Raw genomic sequence first — 22,785 nt, forward strand, 5'->3', positions numbered from 1 at the left:
TGCTGTGGTCACATTAATGTGACTGGACCGTACACAAAGCAGTCTATACATGCACTGAAATTTAAAGTACCCACCACCCCGTTTCTCCTACAACGGTTTCTACCTTTATGTTCACACTAAACTCAGGTACTACCGTAGTAATATTAATATCGCTTTCTCTAAAGAGTTGTTGTAATTCACAAGGAACATTTGTGTGTATAATTTGCTATAGAGTAGGACTGATGATTGTGTAATTCAATTTTTGTTATCGGTTCCACTTTTAATTGGTGTTTGGATTAACGTTTCGTGGCAATGATGTCAGCTGTGAGTTGGTCAGTTACAAAGGCGGCGGCATCTCGCGGGAAAAGAGGTAAATTAACAGTGAGCGTATAATAAATTAAAGTCTCGCACAACATTTTTCTCTCTGCTTGAGAAGGCTAATCTCAGAAACTGCTCTGTAGGGATTTTAATACGGTTTTCAGCAATACACAGATTCACGAGGAAGTTTAGTTTTAATTTATTACGGCTACCTCGAACAAATGATCTGGCTATTGACACGTGGTGATACCAGCTTGAGGCGGGTTAGTTATTAGATTTATACACGCGGTCTCCCAAAGAAACACCGACAAACCTTAGGAATAGGTTCCTCATACAGAAATACGTAAAATATAACCGGTAAATATAAGCTGTTCAATGCTTACCTTAGGAGGTATGAGCGCTTGTTCACTTTCTGATATAACGACACAGATCTCTTTCACTGCAGAATCTCTTCCTTTCATGTTTTGCAAAGAGGAAATATTGACCCAAACAGGAAAAATATCTAGTAAACCTGCGTACTTCATGTGCTATGAGCACAAGTTCATGTTCGATAGTGTGAAACCCATGTCTTCTACTGAACAAGTGCTCATGGCTGCTAAGGTGCGTTTCAGAGATCATGCTTACCACACATTTTTTTTCTTATTTTTGTCCATACTATCTCCTGCCAGAACATGAAAATCAAAGATATTGCAGTAGAAAGGACGTGTTTCATAGCATCGAAGACGAAAAAGTGCCCTTATATCATAAGGCATGCCCTTTAGAGCCCTTGTTTATTAGACATTTTTTGTGTGTTTTTGTATAATGGACCTGTCCCTCAAATCTGTAGCTGTTTTCTTGTGACGTCCTGTATATTACACTACGATGAATTTGAAAACTTTCGAAACTACGTTTTATGCCCGTAAGACGATGATTAAAGTATTTGTCATTCTGATTTTGGTTTTATTTATCACGTCCGGTTTTTGTATAAATCACATATCACATCTGACATTTTAGCTGCAACCACACTTTTTTTTTGACAGAGAACTTTTTAGTTGCATTGGAAATAAATTATTTATTCCTTCACTCTGTATCGAATCCTTACACTTTACATTAGCGAAGGCAGTGTTATATGTAACCTTAAAATGCTAATAATCGTTACAAAAACACATGTATGACAATTTTATTTCCCTTCTCTAATTAAACTGCACCACGTTCTTTCTGACATGTCCGCAGCTCGTGGTTTTGCGGTAGAGTTCTCGCTTCCTGCGCACGGGGTCCCAGGTTCAATTCACGACGGGGTCAAGGACTTCTCCCTGCCTCCAGATGACTGGGTGTTGTTGTTTTGTCTTCATGATCATCATCCAACCCCATTATGGTCGGAGGAAGGCAATGACAAACCACCTCCGCTACGACCTTGCTTAGTCGGCGGTGCGGTTGTCCCACATCGTTCCCTACGCTCCTCGGAGTATGGGACCCCATCATCATCTTCCTGACATGTGGGAAAAATTCTTTTCCTTGACAGTCTCCATTCAACAGTGCCCCTTTGTTTAGCATAAAACAGTAGCCAGCCATCATATTACGATTTCACATTTCCTCGTATGTCCTTTCCACCTCCTTGATACTGTGATGGAACCGTGTGCTACACATGCATCACCAAGTTTATAAGGTAAAAAATTAATAAGCGACTGTAGAAATTGAAGTTTCACTTGTAGAGCGGCGGAAGGAATTTTAATTAATAATATTCGTCCCCGTTTTTACAAGCTCCTGAAAACTATTTTTTTTTCTCTGCATTCAACCAGAAAGCGTTGGATAACATATCGACCATAATTTCCTTTCTGCAAGTTTACAGTCTTCTTATACTCATTGAAAGAAACTGTTCCTGCTAGTTATTTACCCAGCAGGATTAGCAGCTATGACTATAAATAAAAGTTTTGAGTTCGAACTGCTTAACATACTCACTGAATAGCTAATAGCAGTAGTTTCTTTCAATGAGCCCAAGACGAATGTGGACTTTCAAACTGGAAATCATGGTCAGTATGTTCTCCACCGCTTTCTGGCTGACCGCATAAATATTTTTCGGGCGTTTGTAATAACGGCGATGTATATTCTTAATTAAAACTCCACCCTTCGCCTCACTTATGGTACATCTGCCGGGAAACTGATTAGTGAAAGTGATCAGTACAATACAGGAAACTCGACAGGCACTAACAGGATACCAAAATAAGCGTTAAAAACTAAAATTGCAACCAAGACTGTTTTTAACAAAATCTTTGGTATGCTGTTAGTGCCTGTTGAGATTCCTGTATTGTACCGATCACTTTCACTAATCAGTTTCCCGGCCTTACTTAGGGGCCTTATAAGGCGAAACGCGTCGTTGAAAAATAAAAAAAAATAAAATTGCAACCAAGACTGTTAAGCACTGGTTTGCTGTATGCCACACATGGATTGGAAGAATTTCTATAGTATGCTGTCTTGTCGGACAGAAAAACGTGTGGCTTCATCTCTGCGTAACATCAAAAACAAGGACTCTGTTACTCGCTCCTGTGAACGGGAACGCGTTGTGCAGATCTTGGTGCCTCTCGCAGCCATCCAGAAAAGATAACCTGAAGATACCTAAATAAGGCGAAACGCGTCGTTGAAAACTAAAAAAACTAAAATTGCAACAAAGACTTATTTTACCAATACTGTTAAGCACTAGTTTGCTGTATGCCACATATGGATTGGAAGAATTTCTATACCAAAGTTTAATATGCCGAAACCAGCGCGGGAACAAAGATATCTCACGAATGTTGAAACTAAACTGTGACTGTTAGTCACAGTAAAATGTATCGTGACGAAAGGAGGGAGAAGGCGACCCTACATCGGGACCGCCATCGGCGCTGAGGTTAGAAGAACACGGTGCGACATCGCGGAGATGATTGGACCTACTATTTACCTGCGAGCTACGGTGCGCGCTCACCAGCGAACAGCCCGCCTGGAGCTGCTCCAGTAGGCGAAACTCATCGCCACAGCTGCTACTGCTTGTATTACGATGCGTACACAGCACCGGCATTGCTCATCGAGGTCAAGCAATTAAGTTAAATGAAGAAAATTTAAAGTATTTGTTAACTGTTTCTAACAGACTATTAAAAATGGAATGTACTGAAAAGGATAATGTGAAATGTAAGATGGAACCACTCTCTGATGATTACTCTACAGAATTAGGAACTGAAATTAATAAGGAGGTTTGTGTCAAAGTGATAAATTCAGCATCGGAAGTAAAATTCATTGTTACAGCAAAGTTAGAACCATTTTCTGCCAACGAAGTAATTGAAGTTGAGTTCAGAAAGGAAAAAGCAGAGTGGTCAGCTAATGAACTGACTTCAGAATTTCTGAAATTTAGCGAAGTCTGGGAGTGCTAGAATCTCCTTTAGAACATGTTGAAATGCCAAGTGGCAAGGTAGAAGCACCACATTGAATGCAGTTGCTATTTTCCAAACTGGAATTTCATCATAGAGCACTGAACAATGGGATTGAATCTAGTAGTAAGGAACTAAAGGACAGTCATAAGGAACTGAACAGTACGGAGGAATCTAATAGCAATCAGTTAAACATTAAGACTGAATCTGTTACTGAGAGCTAAAAGATAAAATGACCTCAAAACTGAATGACTTAAATTGTAAAATTGATTCCAATCACCATGACCTGCAAGTCAAAGTAGGGCAACAGCTAAATAGACTGCATAGTATTTTCAAAACCTAAATTAGCGAAGTTCGCAAAAATTTCAAAGATGCAGATGAACTTATGAAAGGGAGGTTGTCAGAAAAAATAGGCAAGGAATCGAAACTTTGCTCTAATCGTTTTGGAAAAGTAATTATTGAAGTAAATGCTTGTCAAAAAGATATTAAGAAACTACAATCTGACTGCATAAAATTGTGTGAGGATATTGATAAAAGATTTTCTGACAGAGTGGAAGCAGTAGAACTACAAGTAGGAGAACTAAGTACTAGTCTTACTAACATTGGAAATAGAGTAACCTCTGGCAGCTCTTGCAACACTACAGAACAGCATTTTCCCTCAGTTGACGCTGCTATCATTGGATGTCGTCAGTTGGAACATTTTGTTGCAGGCAAACAATTTCACCCATTAGAGTTCCAAATGCATGGTCAAAGCGAGAGAAAATTTCTTTCATTAAAACTCATTTCTCGGAAGATGCTACACGATAGTCAGCTGATGTAATGATTTGGTGTAAGATTCTTTTCTAATTTAAAACTGCATTTCTTATTGATTACTGGTCACACAACAAAGAAGTTCTGGAGTCGTAAAGAGTTTGTTCAAGGTCCTGAGTCAGTAAAAGAGTTCTCTAGAAAGTAGCTTTCACAGCTGTCACGTCTGACAGAAAAGATGAAGCCGGAAATGATAATCATGAGACCAGAAGATAAGCTGCCTCCGTATTGGCAGAAAAGTATCATTTCCGTGCCTAGACCTAATGTGGATAGGTTCATTGACTACCTGGAGCCACTGGGAAGAGTACCTGCTGTTGAGGAGCAGATGAAAATAATAATAGGTCTTCTAATATTCACATAAACAATAGAAATAATGAGAGTGGTAACGTGAATGTTAGAAGTATGGAGGTTCCGAACACACGACCTAATTATTCTGGTCAAGGCCGTAGTAGAGGAAGAGGAGGTAGACAGCCACCGCGCTTTCGCAGTAATTATTATGACGAAAAAAGAAATGTAAATAATGTGCCGGTGAGAGGAGACGGAGTGATGATGCTACGCTATCTGATTCAGTGTCCAATGAACACAACAGGCCGAGTGTGGTAAACTAAGTCCTGTCTTTAAGGAAACGGGCGATCAAATGGCGGAAACAGTAACACAGCCAGCAACAAAAACACATACCACACTCAGTCATTAGACATCAACCGATAACAGGGATGATGAAATAGGAACGGACAGTACCAGTGATGTACTAAACCACTCGCTTCATATATTTTGGACACATTAGAAAAATGTGTCAAGAGGGAGACAGAAAACGCTACAGATAATGGGGTAGAACAAATTAACGGGTTTAAAGCTGCTACAGACGAAGATGAAATAAAGGTTTACATCTTCGACATAATGACAATCTGAAGGTTAAGGTTTCGATAGAGGAAGTAGAGTCAGTTTTGCCAAAGTTTTGAAGAGGAGGAGTTGATGGATGATAGGGTAGCAATATGTATGAGGTCAAGGAATCTATTAGCTGTATCGACTTGCTAGAAGCACTAAAAGCCGAAGATAATGTTATACACTCCTGGAAATGGAAAAAAGAACACATTGACACCAGTGTGTCAGACCCACCATACTTGCTCCGGACACTGCGAGAGGGCTGTACAAGCAATGATCACACGCACGGCACAGCGGACACACCAGGAACCGCGGTGTTGGCCGTCGAATGGCGCTAGCTGCGCAGCATTTGTGCACCGCCGCCGTCAGTGTCAGCCAGTTTGCCGTGGCATACGGAGCTCCATCGCAGTCTTTAACACTGGTAGCATGCTGCGACAGCGTGGACATGAACCGTATGTGCAGTTGACGGACATTGAGCGAGGGCGTATAGTGGGCATGCGGGAGGCCGGGTGGACGTACCGCCGAATTGCTCAACACGTGGGGCGTGAGGTCTCCACAGTACATCGATGTTGTCGCCAGTGGTCGGCGGAAGGTGCACGTGCCCGTCGACCTGGGACCGGACCGCAGCGACGCACGGATGCACGCCAAGACCGTAGGATCCTACGCAGTGCCGTAGGGGACCGCACCGCCACTTCCCAGCAAATTAGGGACACTGTTGCTCCTGGGGTATCGGCGAGGACCATTCGCAACCGTCTCCATGAAGCTGGGCTACGGTCCCGCACATCGTTAGGCCGTCTTCCGCTCACGCCCCAACATCGTGCAGCCCGCCTCCAGTGGTGTCGCGACAGGCGTGAATGGAGGGACGAATGGAGACGTGTCGTCTTCAGCGATGAGAGTCGCTTCTGCCTTGGTGCCAATGATGGTCGTATGCGTGTTTGGCGCCGTGCAGGTGAGCGCCACAATCAGGACTGCATACGACCGAGGCACACAGGGCCAACACCCGGCATCATGGTGTGGGGAGCGATCTCCTATACTGGCCGTACACCACTGGTGATCGTCGAGGGGACACTGAATAGTGCACGGTGCATCCAAACCTTCATCGAACCCATCGTTCTACCATTCCTAGACCGGCAAGGGAACTTGCTGTTCCAACAGGACAATGCACGTCCGCATGTATCCCGTGCCACCCAACGTGCTCTAGAAGGTGTACGTCAACTACCCTGGCCAGCAAGATCTCCGGATCTGTCCCCCATTGAGCATGTTTGGGACTGGATGAAGCGTCGTCTCACGCGGTCTGCACGTCCAGCACGAACGCTGGTCCAACTGAGGCGCCAGGTGGAAATGGCATGGCAAGCCGTTCCACAGGACTACATCCAGCATCTCTACGATCGTCTCCATGGGAGAATAGCAGCCTGCATTGCTGCGAAAGGTGTATATACACTGTACTAGTGCCGACATTGTGCATGCTCTGTTGCCTGTGTCTATGTGCCTGTGGTTCTGTCAGTGTGACCATGTGATGTATCTGACCCCAGGAATGTGTCAATAAAGTTTCCCCTTCCTGGGACAATGAATTCACGGTGTTCTTATTTCAATTTCCAGGAGTGTAGATAGCAATGGTGCGCACAGCGCAGTTCCTTAGAAGTAGTGAGTAGTGTAGCTGTTGTGCAGCAAACTAAAATAGAGAAAGTCGTCAAGTGCATTGATTAAGAATTGGTGGATAGGCTGGAAAATGCAGCTGAGAATATAGATATTGGTGACCCGGAGAATCTGAATGTAAATGTACTTCCAAGTGAACAAAATTACTTTAGCTAGAAAGATATTGAAAAGAATTTAGTAGAAGACTTTTATGAAGAACCTGATCAAACTAGAATAACTCATCGTATTGATAAAAAATAATATCTCAGGAGTAACCGTGCTTTGTCTTCTTGATAGTGGCAGTGGAACGAGTGCTTTGTCCCAAGCATTCTTTGATTCTATTCCCAATAACAGTAAATTACTTGTCTTGAAAGTAAGCGAATGTGAGAGGTAGTTTGCAGTAGTAAATTCTAAAATTAACAGCGGGTAGCTTTTCAGTCCCAATTATGGAAAATACTAGCTAAAGTAAGTAAATAATAAATGAGATCACAAGAAGAATTAGTTACAGTAAAATACAGATTTTTTGCCGTAGAGAAGTCACTGAAGTTCAAATATGTGAAATAATAAACTCTGCGTAAATTAATAATTTTCAGTTGGGAGTAAGGTTGTCTAAAGGTAAGGCAGAATAATAATATGGTGCCACTAGAGGCAAGCCAAAGCGATTTGATATTAGTGAAAGGAGTCACTTCGCACCCAGCATTCAATCTGTCCACGTCAGTCAAACGGATAATGTCAGTGCTAGGCACCTACCAAACGTGTTCAGTAAAAGTAGGAAGTGAATTCTCGAGGACTGCACATCGTCCTGTATCGCTTAGATTTCATTGAAGTAACTTCATGTGTGGCACACGTAATGTTGACAAAACCATGTGGAAAGTGGTGAAATAATTTTCCAATTTTGTGGCGAGAAATTAACTGTGATGATTAGAAGTCAGAGCAATAGACCATTTTACTTGGAACTTACCGTAGAGGTCGCCTCTGAACTGTTGATAGTGCTGTTATATTGGGATATTATTATTATTATCAGGAATATTATTACGTGTGTACGTGTGAACGTCTACTGAATACATTAATCAGTTAGAAATCTAAACTTTTATTTGTGGTCATAGTTCCTCATCCACCTGAGTCAACAGCCAGTAAGAAAATTTTGTTTCAGTAAGAACAAGAAGAATGAGGACTTGCAGACAGGAATTTATGGTTAGTATGTTCTCCATCGCTTACTGGCTGACCGGAAAACCGTTTCCAGGCTCTTATAAAAAAGAACGGCGAAGCTGTAAGTTATTATTTAATCCACCACTCCACACGCTCTCATATTAAATCCAGACTTGATGAAACCATGAAGCATCATCGTAACTATAGCTTTCTAATTTGGATATTTGCTTGTTGCTCAAAAAGATGTCCATCAGTTCTTTAAACGAAACCCGAGGCCTCTTTTGCACTGGCTTCATTATACTTTCAATAAAACTGGCTCTCACTAAATTTCTCATCTGCAGGTCCATAAGGATACTTGTTTTAATTTTCTCACAAAATATTTTGGAAAATCTCCTAACCAAGTACGGGATGTTGTCTCCATCTTTTGGTAGTGGTTTAATGAACTGCTTCATGAATTCAAGTTGGATGTGAAGAGAAGGCAATATTATCTTTGTTGTTCGATTAATTGGCTCATAGTTTAAACTGATAGTGCCCAACAGCAATGAGGACAAAAAAATAAAAATTTTGAAGAAGGAATTTCGTAACATAAAAACATCCTTATGCTTCTAAGTGAGGTAGTAGTCGAAGCTCCAACATGTGACCAGATGAGAGAAAGCGCAGATGTCAACTAAATATGCGAAGAACTGTAAGAATCACTTATTAGGTAAAAAATTGACGTGAAATCTTTCATAATCTACACAAAACGCATACAAAAACATACCTATCATTCTAAATCCCACTAATGGTTCCTTACAGTAAAAAGATGAAATATTCTTGGAAGAATTAAAATACGTTGCAACAAGAAAAGGCGGTTTTTACAAAACATTTCTGTTCTCGCTGAGGGTGATGCCACGCAAACAAACTTGTTAAGATATAATTCATTTTGGCTATTCAGAGCCATAGAGGGACTCATTTCTAAGAAACTGCAAAGCCACATGTAACAGCACAATTATAACCTCACAGCATAATAGTATGTCAAAAATGAGCCAAGTTACCAGGCTAAATAGCCAGTGAAAATATGACCAACTACTGTATCTTATTAAAGGAAATTTCTTTTACTTGGAATAAAATTTCTCTCTCTGGAAATTTGGGTTAAATGAAAATTGAGTTTATATGATATGTGGAAATCTGTGCACCATAGAAAAAAAGAAATCTATGTGAATAAAGTCCAAAAAATGCTACCTGCGATAATTACGTACAAATAAAAACCACGTTTTACATTCTTATTCTTACTATTAGTAAAATCCTTGTACGGTAAAACTAACTGTGGCAGCATATTGCATTACGGTGGAATAGAGATGCGTGCCGGCTGCTGTGGCCGAATGGTTCTAGGCGCTTCAGTCCGGAACCGAGCGACTGCTACGGTCGCAGGTTCGAATCCTGCCTCGGGCATGGATTGGTGTGATGTCCGTAGGTTAGTTAGGTTTAAGTAGTTCTAAGTTCTAGGGGAGTGATGACCTGAGATATTAAGTCCTGTAGTGCTCAGAGCCATTTGAACCAATTGAATTGAGAAGAGTACAGAAAATGTGACATCTCAGAAAACAACTGAAACTTGTAAACAAGGGAACTACCATCTCACGTTAGAGAATAGTATATGAAACAAAAACTCAACAATATTTTTTGTAAAACTTTGATTTGTTACGTTGGGCCCCTACTTCTCTTTTAAACAGACAAAAATATGTGTGTGTCAAACGACGATATCGTTCTGTGAGATCAGATGAATCTTTTTGAAACACATCGTATAATTATTATTATGCACAGTTCATGTGCACTGAGGTGACAAATGTCCTGGGATACCTCTTGATTTCATGCCGTACCTGATTTTGCCCATTGTAGTGCAATGAATCAGACACCATGAAACGATGCATTTCCATCGTTGTTTGGTAACACGAAATTCCATGAATGGCTGCAAATGGTCTCCCAAGCATAACCGTTTGCAGTCAATGTGCGCTTCAATTGGACCGGAAGGTCCATCCTATTCCATGTAGTTACAGCCCACACAATAACTGAGCCACCACGGATTGTACAGTGTCCTACGTCAATGGCTTCGCTGGGTTCACCCCACATTCAAACCTTTCCATGAGGCCTTACCAACTGATCACAAGCCCAGTGACGAGCCGCAGGTGATGTCTTGTTAGCAAAAGCACTCGCGTCGTTCGTCTGCTGTCATATCCCATTAATGCCAAGTTTCGCCACACTCTCCTAAAGGGTACGTTCGTCGTATGTCCCACACTGATTTCTGCAGTTATTTCACGCAGTGTTGCTTGTGTGTTAGCACTGACCGCTCTAAGTACTCACTGCAGCTCTAGCTCTTTAAGTAAAGGCCGAAGGCCACTGCGTTGCCTGTGTCTGATGATGCCTGAAATTTATTATTCACGGCATATACTTTTGACGCTGAGGATCGCGGAATATTGAATTCACTAATGAATTCCGAAATGGACTGTCTGATGCGTCTTGATCCACTTGCCGTTTCGCGTTCAGTTTATTAATTGCCGTCGTGTGGGTGGAATCACGTCGGACACCTTTCCATGTAAACCACCTGAGTACAGACAGCTCTGGCAATTCGCTGCCCTCTTATACCTTGCACTCGTATACGTGACTCTACCGCCATCTATAAGTGCATATGGCTGTTTCATACCTTTTGAAACCTCAGTGTACATTGCTAATGGTAACTGTTAACTTGCCAGCTGAAGTAAACGCGTAATTAATGAACATGAATCGAAGACATGACAGCGATATGTTCGACAGTATGACTTTACGGACGCGGCCACAACCGTAGTGGGGTTGCACCACGCCGCTGCCCGATTTAAAATCTCGCCGGTTGGATTGCAGGACTAGCACTGGAGAGGGGGGGTGGGGTAGGGTTGGGATGCTGGCGGTGGTAGGGGTGGGCGCAGCGATAGCCCGACCGTCCGTCACGACCTCCATTAACGACAGCGGCGGACGCCGGTGTCGGCGATTTATGCCCACCATGCGTCACCCGCCCAAAGCCGCGGCCCTTCGCGAAATATTGCCACTGCCGCCGCCGCCGCCGCCACCGCAGCCGCCGAAGAAGTCAATTCCGTGTTGCGCTACGAGGCGGCAACGGGTCCGATGCCTGATTGACGTCAGAAGTGAGAGAAGTACACTCAGTAGTGAAAAGCCCAAGCGACGCAAATCAGTCGACGGTGTGGCGTCGATAGTTACGATGCCACAAAGTAGGAGCACGCTCTCGTAAGTCGGCACTACGAGAGAAGACTAACTACGTCGACCACAGCGCCCTCTGGCCGACGCTGTGGAGCTCAGCGAGTGCCGTCTTGATTTCGCCCATTTCATCTAGAGCAGACGGCTGGAAATATCGCTTCTGCTACCGTATGAGTTAGCTTGCTATTGAGACTTTTGTATTAGTAACGTTCCGTTAAAGTTTGGACAGCAACGAGTATTTGTTAGTTTTGAGATTATATAGAAAAGTCATCCTAACTTCACGTAATTAGACATGGACTACGGCTTCACACCTACGTACTCATCCTAGCCAATACATTTTATATTTACTTCTGTTTTTGACTCTATTGAAAGTGTCAAATTTACATGCAGTACCGCCGGCCGGCGTGGCCGAGCGGTTCTAGGCGCTACAGTCTGCAACCGCGTGACCACTACGGTCGCAGTTTCGAATCGTGCCTCGGGTATGGTCGTGTGTGATGTCCTTAGGTTAGTTAGGTTTAAGTAGTTCTACGTTCTGGGGGACTGATGACATTAGAAGTTAAGTCCCATAGTGCTCAGAGCCATTTGAACCACGCAGTGCCGAAGTGCTCCATCTCCCCTGCTCCCAGTCGCTTCCTTCACTCTCGGCCCATATAACAGATGCAGTTCACAGGAGCAGACCCGCGCAAACTGAAGCCTGTGCAGTGCATTTGTCTCTGTACAGTTCCTCAAGTCCCTGCTTTAAATTGACGGCGTTCTTAGTCACATCAAACCGTCTAATGTACCGTACGGCTTTGCAGAGACTCGGGACGTCCACCCGTCAAACAGTCCGGCGTTGTGTGCGGCAGTTTACGCGTGTGGAAACGTTGTGCGATAAAATTTTACCAACTGTCAAAATCATTCATGACCACATTTTACAGCGCAGACCGCAGCGAAAAGTGCAGAATGAGTACCAATGAGATTACAGAAAATACGGACAGGGATGTGGAACCATCCCGATGCAAGTGCCATGATTAGCTGCGCTTGGTTTCTCGGTTGCGCATGCATTACACTTACAGGCCGATAGAGTAAGTCCCACAGATTCTCTGGTAGACTTAAATCCGGGGAATCTGGTGGCCAGGGGAGTACGGAAACCTCATCCTGGTGCTCTTAGCACCAAACACCTACACTCGAGCTGTCTGACACGTTCCATAATCCTGGTAGTAGATGTCATCGCATGGAAAAGCAAACTGCATGTAGCGGTGGATATGGTCCCGACGGGTAGATGCATTCTCCTGTTGATCCATCGTGCCAGAATGACGAGATCATCCAGGAAATGCCAGACCATAACGCTGTCTCCTCCGGCCCAGACTATCCCGACGAATGTTGTAGGGCCTTGCACGTCAACGGCCATCGTGCGATGGAGCATAGGACGTGCTTCATCGGCAAAGGCCACCTGTCGCTCAGAGGACTACCAGCTGCGGTACTGGTGTGCAAATTCCAGGCTCTGTCGCCGATGAACAGCTGTCTACATGGAAGCAAGAATCAGGCTTCTACTGCGGAGGCCCATACCAGCAACGTTCGCTGAACGATCGTTTAGGAGACACTTGGTATCTGCTTGTTTCATTTAGGCTATCTGTTTGTCCAGACACATCTCCGTAGCCGTTGTTTTTTTTTCGCTGTTATCTTGGCTTCTGGATAACTAAGGATAGAACTCCGAGATAGAGCGGACTCTAGCATTTCAGCTAATGTAAACCGCCATTGGAGACGTCTGTACAACAGTAGATTGAACACCCCTCATGTCATGACGGAACAAAGGCGACAGATGGGGAGTGAATGATATTGTTAGGCAACCAGGAAAGTTACTCCACGTGTGCACCGGAGACAAAGTGATGTGGTGCGGTCATGGAATTGGTTCCAGTTGAGAGGTAGTGCTGAGGCAGTCCACATTTGACAGATGCACAATATGGTCGATATATACGACTCTTCAGTCAAAGGAACTTCGGGCTCAGTGCTCCAAAACAGAAGTCGGCATTCGAAGAAAGTACAGGAAGTCATCTATCGCATCAGACTGTTAGGAGACGATTACATGATCCACATGCCCATTCCCTATGACCGTGAAGATCACAGCGTTGCACACAACAGTATCGACTCCACTATACTTGGCAAGAGATCATTCAGAATGGACGGTTCAGATGTCGCTTACTGTAAAACTTGGATCTGTTTCCACTGTGATAATCGCCTAAAATATGTCTTCAGACAACCCAGTAATATCAAACGGCTCCAATACTGTGCCTCACACGTGCCTCTGGAAAAATAGGCATAGCATAGACGCATTTCAGTCTGCCGTAAAGATCAGTATTAAGCAGCTATCCAACCCCAAATCACCAAATCACCATAATTTCAAAAACTCAAGCTAACAATAAGCTGATAACACCCTGCTACGACTGCGTACCAATCACAGGACAAAACTATATCTACTGCTTATACATCAAACATAACCCTTTCTGCGACTGTTAGGAGAAAGAAGAAGGACATGTAAAAATTAATTTCTTTTGTCTTGTTTCCTCAAGTACAGCTAAATCAATCGCTTTTTGCAAAGCCAATCTGAAACTAAAGTTGCCCCTACTAACAAGTGCCCCGCTTTATTACGTCATGTAGATACTAAAATATAGAAAGCAGTTTATGATTTCATGAGACATGGTAAAATATATTTATGATACATGGTGCACCAACTCTGTAACTGGTTACATAAACTCACTTATCCTCATGTGTAGTCTCCCCAATATCTGATGAGTTCGTTTCCGCATTTTATTTTTCCTATACAATACTTGCTATCGTGTCGATATTCTTTAGCTACGAGTAAAGGATGTATTTGGATACCGCAAAATAATTGTGACTGTTCGAACTCATTACACTGTGATTTATCTGCAGACATATTCTTTTTAACGTTTGTCCAGAACTATGGTCCAATAAGACCAACAAAAGCAAAAAACAATCGTACAGAGGCACTGGTTAACTTATTAAACTATCTATTGACATATCTCCTCCATTTACAGGAGAAACCTTCAGAGATGACAACAGAGTTTGTTTTATACATGTCACAGCTTCTCGCCAGGAAGTTGAAACTTACGTCTCCATCACATTGTTTGAAATAAATACTCTTGAGTGCAGTTACCTTCTGTCACAAAGTATCCGATGTTGGTGCTGAAGAATGCACGGGGTTTCGCCGTTGTAAGGAAAACGTTGTGCCATCTCGTTCAGCTGAATTCGGAAAGTAGGCCTGCTGGTGTATTTTATCCCCGTCCTTCGTACCAGCCGGAACACTTGGTGGGGCCTCATCGAATTTCAGATGAATTTCATCGGAATGACGGGCCGCGACCCGCATCACTCAAGCCCGTTGTGCGGGTTCGCAGACGTCTGCCTGCCAGGAGCTAATGTATAGCCTTTCTGCACGGAAACGTGTCGTGATCAGAGAAGAAGCAAAAAGTGCGCTAAGTGCACGAGAGGGGTGCCACCGCACTGTCAAAACTACCGGACTGAAACACCAAGCATTATATCAGTGCAACTCCGCAACCTATACATGTGACACGTAGATCAGACTAAAGAATGAAATTATCCGCTGATACAGAAAGGTCGCACAAGAACATGGAAACACCGCAGTAAATAAATAGCTGAGCATAAATGCTGATGCTAACAGCCTATGTGGCCGAGCGCTTCTAGGCGCTTCAGTCTTGAACCACGAGACCGCTACGGTCGCAGGTTCAAATCCTGCCTCGGGGATGGATGTGTATGATATCCTTAGGTTAGTTAGGTTTAAGTAGTTCTAGGGGACTGATGACCTCAGATGTTAAGTCCCATAGTGCTCAGATTAATTTGAACCATTTGAACCATGAACGGCACTTCCATAATATCGACATTAAATTAAGAGTTTCAGTCGTGTTCAGAATAGTGTACTGTGTAGTTGGAGTGCATTATGCCAGTGTCACGTGAATTAAAACATAGACATATTGTTAGTGCTCGTATGGTGTGCTCTTCCGTTGTCACGGGAGCCAAACTCTTTAGTGTTTCAAGGGGATTTACACCATGTACAGAGAAATCAGAAGAACGTAATCGATTAAGTCTCGACGCGGACGCACGCGTGTGTTGAGCGATCCTGATAGAAGGTCACATAAGAGATTGTGATGAAAAAAGAAGACGACGACAGCTGCAAAAATCACGAACCCTATTGTTGGGGTTGGGTTGTTTGGGGAAGGAGACGCGAACCCTGTTAACACCGAAACAACACGAAGAGAGCTTCATAAGCTGGGAACTGTAGGGCGAACTGGAATTATTGAACCACTCATCGCTGATGTAAATACCCGTAATAGGAAAAGATGAGACCGAAGCCACAATGCCTGCACTACAGAGCAATGGAAGGAAGTGATTTGTTCGGACTAGTCGTGTATCCCACTTTTCCAATTTCTGCACGTGTTTACATCGCAAGAGGGAAATATCGCCAGGAGTTCAGGAACCATTTGTACAGCCATTTCGTGATACATCATAGGCCCCGTGGATACTCTGCAACATTACATTCCTGCCAAGGGATATGTGCCCATTCTGGATAATCAGCTCCAGCCCATGATACAACATTTGTTTTCCAATAGGAATGCTGTGCTCCGAAACGACAGGGCCCCATTCACACAACCCGCATTGCCCAGGACGGATTTTGTGAGCACAAGGACGAAATGTCACTTCTCCCCTGGCCACCAGTCACCAAATCTCAAAATTATTAAGCTCTGGAGGTCTATACTTTGCGAAGAAGGATGAATAATCGCTACCCACCTGCATCATCGTTACCTGAACTTACCACTATTTTCAAGGAAGACTAGTTTAAGATTCCACTGACAACCAAATAGGTCATATTCCGAGAAGGGTGGAAGATGTTTTAAATGTCTGTGAGTTTCCTACATCATATTAGGCAAGGTAATGTGTTGTGTTTTTGATGTATCCATATTTATGTCCAACCACTTTATTCCATATCCTGTTAACAGTAACAAATAGTGCGTAGAATCTACTTGTACGACGATAGTGGACTGAAAGAGTAAATACAAATCGCTTTATGCACCAAGTTTGGTATATTTCCTAGTATTCTCTAGAGGAAGTAATTCTGCGGTTGTTAGACTCTTTCTTTTTCCTAGCGCTTCTCCCGCACTTCAGAGATCGCTGTTTTTCGTGATTTGAGAAATTGCTTGTAGCTTAACTTTGTTCACGGATTCCTTCCCTTGGACCATCCGTCATTTAACCAAAGACAAGGAAATGGCGTGCATCACCGGTTTATGATTCGTGCAAACTATGTTCTGTGCGTTATTGTAATTTAATTGTTTGTATACTGCATATCCTAACGCAGACACTGGCAGTCAACCCAATATTTTCTAAAATGAACTTGGAAAAATACCTAAAACCATACCCAAGTTTGCTGATGTAACAGATTGACGTGTGAATTCGATCGTGTCGGAGCTACTTCCATATTTTGCAGGCTAGCCCGCTGCGCGATAAGCTATACGAACGGCTCCGTGTGATATTTTTTATATTTCTAAAATATGTTAAACTATCGTCGAAATGTTTCAAAGAAGACACACTGGTGTAACGTGTGAAGGTAATGTAGCAAAAAGGCTCCACGTCACACAGGAATACGGATAAATTATATAGCGTAGGTCAAATATGCCATCAACCTTTAAGGGAAATTTCTGTGAGTTTTTGGCACATTCGTATGACGGTATAACATGAACTTCTGGCTTGCTGTATGGTCTCCCATAGCTGGCGGTTAACAAATGGCTCTAAGCATTATGGCACTTAACATCTGAGGTCATCAGTCCCCTGGCGGTTAATAGTGGATCAAGTTGGTAATATGTGGATTGCAGTCTAGGACCTGAAACGTTCTTATTTACATTCAATCGCGGGAAAGGAGCTTATAGATGCAGAAGAGGGATGTTCTGTATGTACACTTCCAACGAACGTGGTAAGATATTATCACACGGCAGAAGGAACATACGGCGAGTCTTGGCATACGTCGATGACGCACCTTTTCTTTAGTGTCATCTGTCTTTCCACTGGTTCAGTGCTGCCCTGCGACATATTTCGTGCTATTGGTTTCTTCTCTACATCCTCTATAATCCACCACCCTCCATAATCTGCTTTGCGTATAGTAGCCTACCCCCACTATTTTACTTCTCTATTGTTCCTCCTTCCAGCATCAACTTCACTATTCCCATCAGATACCTCAGCAGTCTCTTCTTCCGGTAAGTGTCTTTAACAGAGTTCCATAAGCTCCCATTATTTTTAGAACATCTAGTATTTAACTGTTTCCTGAATTTTTCAACATTTTTAGAATGCACCACATTTGGATCGCGTCAATACCATTCTGTAATTGCCATTTCAACTTTAGCTCTTTTATTGACAGAACCTCCTTCCAGCACCAACTTCACTATTCCCATCAGATATCTCAGCAGCCTCTTCTTCCGGTAATTGTCTTCAGCAGAGTTCCATAAGCTACAATTATTTTTAGTAAGTCTAGTGTTTAACTGTTTCCTTAATTTTTCAACATTTCTAGAATGCACTATATTTGGAACGCGTCAATACCATTCTGTAATTGGCATTTCAACTTTAGATCTTTTATTGATAGAACCTTTCACGCATCCCAATCAGTCTGTCATATGTTGATTCTTCCTGCTATTTTATTGACAAGCGGCAGTGATATTTCACTTCTCTTCCACTCTCATATTACGTAATAACTTATGTTAAGGCAAGGAATACATTACTGTTCACGAAGTTGAAAAATATGGAGTAGTAAACTTAAGTGATGCAGTCAGCACATAAATGGAACTTATGATCTGATTTCTTTGCAATTTTAAAGCTAGCGGAGTACTAGAATTCAGGGGAGTGGGAAGCGCAACTAAACCATGTCTGCTATTGTTCCGGAATGCAAGAGAGAAACGACGGGACGAGCAACGGTGACAGTGGAATGGGCCGTAACTGTATCTTTTGGAGGGGCATACGTGGCTTCTGGAATCTTCTAGAAGGTTTGGGTATGGGCACACTTCGGCGTAAAAAATTAAGGATCAGTTTGAGTGAAGAAATACTCCTTGGTCAAGGAAGAATTGATTTGTTCGTGTTCCTGAAATGGGGTGGGGGGGGGGGGGGATACAAAATAGTTCGGCATTAAACAAACTGCTTAGTTAATAAATATATCTACTAAAATTCTCATGAAGTTGATCCGAGTGTTTGTGCTAACAACAATATTTTAAACGCTTCTCTGGAAGTCTTACGAAGTCTATCTGGCGTCACAGGTGGTTAAAAATTTGCAAACAGGTGTTTTGGCAAAACCGTGACGACTACTGGCCGAAAGCAGGTGGAGGGCCGGTGTCGGTCGAACCTCTCTCGCGCCGTAAGCTGTTGTAGTAGTCTATCGGATGCTGCCAAGTGAAATATATACAATAGCGCCGTAGTGACTCAGACTGGTGAATGAAAGTTTTATTTCAAATGGTGACATTAATCACAGACATGGGCGTGGTTGAATCGTGAGACTAGGGTTTACGTCGGTCCACTACGTCATAGCATACCACTGTAATGGGAAGTAGGGCCGTGCTAGCAATCTTGTTGGAGATATTGTCTGTGGTATTTTAGACAATCGCTGACGTCTGTATGGTTGTGACTGGGTTGGTAAACGTAATAGGAGTCGAGAATCGACGGTGAACGGTTTCAGGTAGTATTTCAACGTTCTGGTGTTTAGTGTATAATGTCCTGCATGGCAGAATGTTTGATGCAGTCTTCATTAAATGCGTGCGAGTAATGTTATATCATCGACTGGTGTCACTAGTTTGTAAAGAGTACGTTGGGAAGACGATTATTCTGAACTAGTGGCTCCTATGATGACTACTTGACGCCAGGTATAGCAGCTTAGCTGGAGGACACGTGTTCTCAACAATATACTTCGTTTATACAAGACGAATTTGATACTGATTTGCTGGACAACAAACCTCTTTCCTGGCCTACCGTTTTATTCAAACAGTACAGTGGAGTCACCAGAAGGAACGCACCGTTAGTGGAGCTTCCGCGGTGAAGCTAAAGGAGCTGAATTTTACAGTATGTAGTGCTTCTGGACTCGCCAGCCGGTTTAACTAAAGAGGTGGGTGCGACTAAGATTGTGATTCTGAGCGCCTGTAGCTTAGCTAGACACCAATGACGGGGGCATTTTTTCGTAGAGTCGTAGTGTTCGTACGTCTCACCGAACCGTGAGAAACTGTTGCAACCTTAGAAGTTAGATAATTAACTTGTGTACCGTTCTGCCTTAGAGAATGCTTTCACTATTCCGCTATTGGGTCGTTACCAGGTTTCATGTTAGGCAAGCCGTTAATCTCTTTTCTATTAATCTTCGTCTTCTTTGCCTTGTTTAATACTGAAAGCATATACCACGGTACTATATCTAAAGTTTTGACTGAATGTGTAACAGTACCCTTTGGAATCTCATACTGCCACGATGTTTTGAAATGCCAATATCGAATTCTATTACACAAAAAGTACTGATAAATTTGCATATACTGCTTTATATCTGCACAAAAAACAAAAGAAGCCTTGACCTTCAATGGACTAATAGTAACAGTCAACGAGTTGCAGAATGTAGGTTTATTAAACATTGTCCATGATTTCAACAGTTTTAAAACTGTTTTCATCAGAAGGTATTGTACGTAGAACTGTATTATTTATATCGAATGTGGGAGTCGTTGGGTATCGCTAGTTAAGTACATGTTATCCACTTAATCGCCATCTAAAATACACGATTCTCTGCTATACAGCTACGTCTTCAAATTTTGAGAATATCACACATTTGGCATTAGGCCCATCAACATGTAGTGTGCCCCTGACAGATTTGTATATAAATATATGACATTAAATAAAGAGAACGTGGAATCGTATCCTACAGAACGTAAGTGAGCAACCTACAGAACTAGTGACATACATCAAGCTCTAAATCTTAAAATAACGCCAAAGTTGAAACTAACTACCATTTTATAATCCTCTAGCAGTGGGCCATCTAATTCGGGTAAGACAGTAAACTAGCAAAACACTTCATAAAAACCAAGGGAAAATCGTATTAAAATGGCATCCAGTAATCTTAGCATGTTTTATTGAATTACTTGTTACAGGTAAGTTTTTTAAAGAAAATTATAGAAAATTGCACAAGTCGATCCTCACTGGCTAAAAACGTAACAGAAACCGCTACCCATTGCGGCTTGTGAATCACAACCAGTTTTTATTTTTCAGTCTAGAATTTTGCTTGAATTATTAAACTATACAAACCTCTTCAAACTGAGGAACTGTCACTTTTACTTTATTAATATTATTTTGAAGTCTTCTTCCCTCGTTCTACATTTAGTAGAACCAACCTTGGGGACGTACTTAGTAGTCACCTGTGAAAAAATGAATTCCCGTCAAAACTAAAAACTAAATAAACTTTTATGGGATGCCTAGCTATCCCAAAGATGGTGTTCCAATCGGCAGCGAGATATGGCCTTAGTGTATCATCAAACTAAGTGTACAAGAACATAAAGGGAGACATCACGGCGGTATGCAGGCCTATACTTATCACTGAAATGTAAGTTTCCGTAACTATTCACGGTCTAACTTAACAGAAAAGTATTGGCATGCTATATAACATTAAGGTGTATTAAATACTAAAATCATAAAATTATTTACTTTTTGTTGAAATAAAGATCCAGCGAAAGCACGAGCGCCTCACTTGCAACGAAGACTCGCTATCAACTGACCAGCAGCGCTATAAGGCGGATTGTTGGAGAACCACAGTAGTTGGCCATATCCCCCCAACGGCTATACATCCTTGTTTTACACTAGTTCCAGGCAGATTAAAATTCTGTGTTGGGCCAGGACTCGAGGCCGCAACGTTGCCTTCCGTGAGCAACACTGATATCGGCTGAGTTATCCAGACACGTATCAAGAGCAGTCCTCCCACTAACAGCTTTGTCTCTGAAAGTACCTCTGTCCTATTCTCGAAACCTTACAGAACTTCTCCTGCACTGATTTCGCGACATGCATTCGTTAAAGAAAGGATATTGCAGAGGAAAGGCTTGGTCACTACCTAGGGCATTGGTGCAAGAATAAATCTTTCACTCTGCAGAGGAGTGCACGCCTTCTTTAAACTTTTTTAAGGATTAAACCTATGCCGGTTGGGTGTCGAACCAGGTACCTTTCATTTCTGCCAGAAGTGCCAGTGCCGCAATAAATGCAGGATAGCTTATGTGAAGTGTGGATGTGATGTGGCGGGTGGGGGGGGGGGGGGGGGGGTAGGAAGACGCGTCTGAATGTTTCAGTCGGTAAAAGCATGGTACGCAAGTTTAGAGGTGGTGTCTAAGTCCGACACAAAATTTTAATCTGCCACAATTAGAAACAATTAGAAACACCGCACATTCCTGTGAATGCTGAAATATTTTTATGCAATTTAAAAGTAGTTCTAATCCTCTGCTTCTGACCTAGTTTGTGGAGATTTTCCTGATCAATAAGGTGAATGCTGGAATTGGATATTCCATCGCATAATATGCAAGTGGGAATCTCCATCTAAATCCTTGTCTGAAAATAGCTCCTTCGCCACCACCATTATGAGGGGGAATTAAAAGTCATTACGATCATAGCCGCCGACCGCTGTGACCGAGTGGTTCTAGACGCTTCAGTCCGAAAGCGCGCTGCTGCTACGGTCGCGGGTTCGAATCCTGCCTCGAGCATGGATGTGTGTGATGTCCTTTGGTTAGTTAGTTTTAAGTAGTTCTAAATTCTCGGGGACTGATGCCCTCAGCTGTTAAGTACCATAGTGTTCAGAGTCATTTGAACCATTTTGTTTGCGATTGCCTGCTGAACTGTGACCGTACGCAGGCGTCCATGTCTTCATCGTAAGCAAATCGAGGGTCACAAAAGGTATTCCTTCAGGGAATACGTCAATCGCCCGGAGAGAGATTGGCACTGTATGGAGTAAGGGCTTCCCAGTGAAACTTCTGCAGCTTAGTCGAAGCAAGTGACATGCCAGCTGCAAGAAAGTCGTGATACCTCTTCCTTTATTGCAAGGGCTCAATGACATTCTGGAACACGTCACCACAATTTACGCAAAGCGGTATGCGGACACTTTGTAAAATATAAACGTGCAATCAACTCAAAGCAACCAGGAATGTTAATGCGCGGGATCATTGTGTCGTAGGATAATACCTGCTCACAAGCTGTCAAGGTTATCAAGATTACACAGCAGAAGTTTCACTGGGACACTCTTACACATTCTGCGTAGAGTAACGATCTCTCCTCACGCCGTTTCCGTATTTTTGTTGCCCTGAATAAAGCCATTCTAGCCGTAGATTAGCTTCGGGCTAAGAGATGCATGGCAACGTGCAATTGTGGTTCC

General features: G+C 42.8%; 1 protein-coding gene across 1 annotated transcript in view; it reads right to left on the reverse strand.

Annotated features, from left to right (window-relative positions):
* LOC126484849 (zwei Ig domain protein zig-8-like) overlaps window positions 1-22,785 on the reverse strand; it is a gene marked incomplete at its 3' end in the record, with an annotated part of 165,521 nt that overhangs the window by 108,511 nt on the left and 34,225 nt on the right. The window lies entirely within an intron of this gene.

This window comes from Schistocerca serialis, chromosome 6 (assembly GCF_023864345.2).
Source record: "Schistocerca serialis cubense isolate TAMUIC-IGC-003099 chromosome 6, iqSchSeri2.2, whole genome shotgun sequence".
Lineage (NCBI taxonomy): Eukaryota > Metazoa > Arthropoda > Insecta > Orthoptera > Acrididae > Schistocerca > Schistocerca serialis.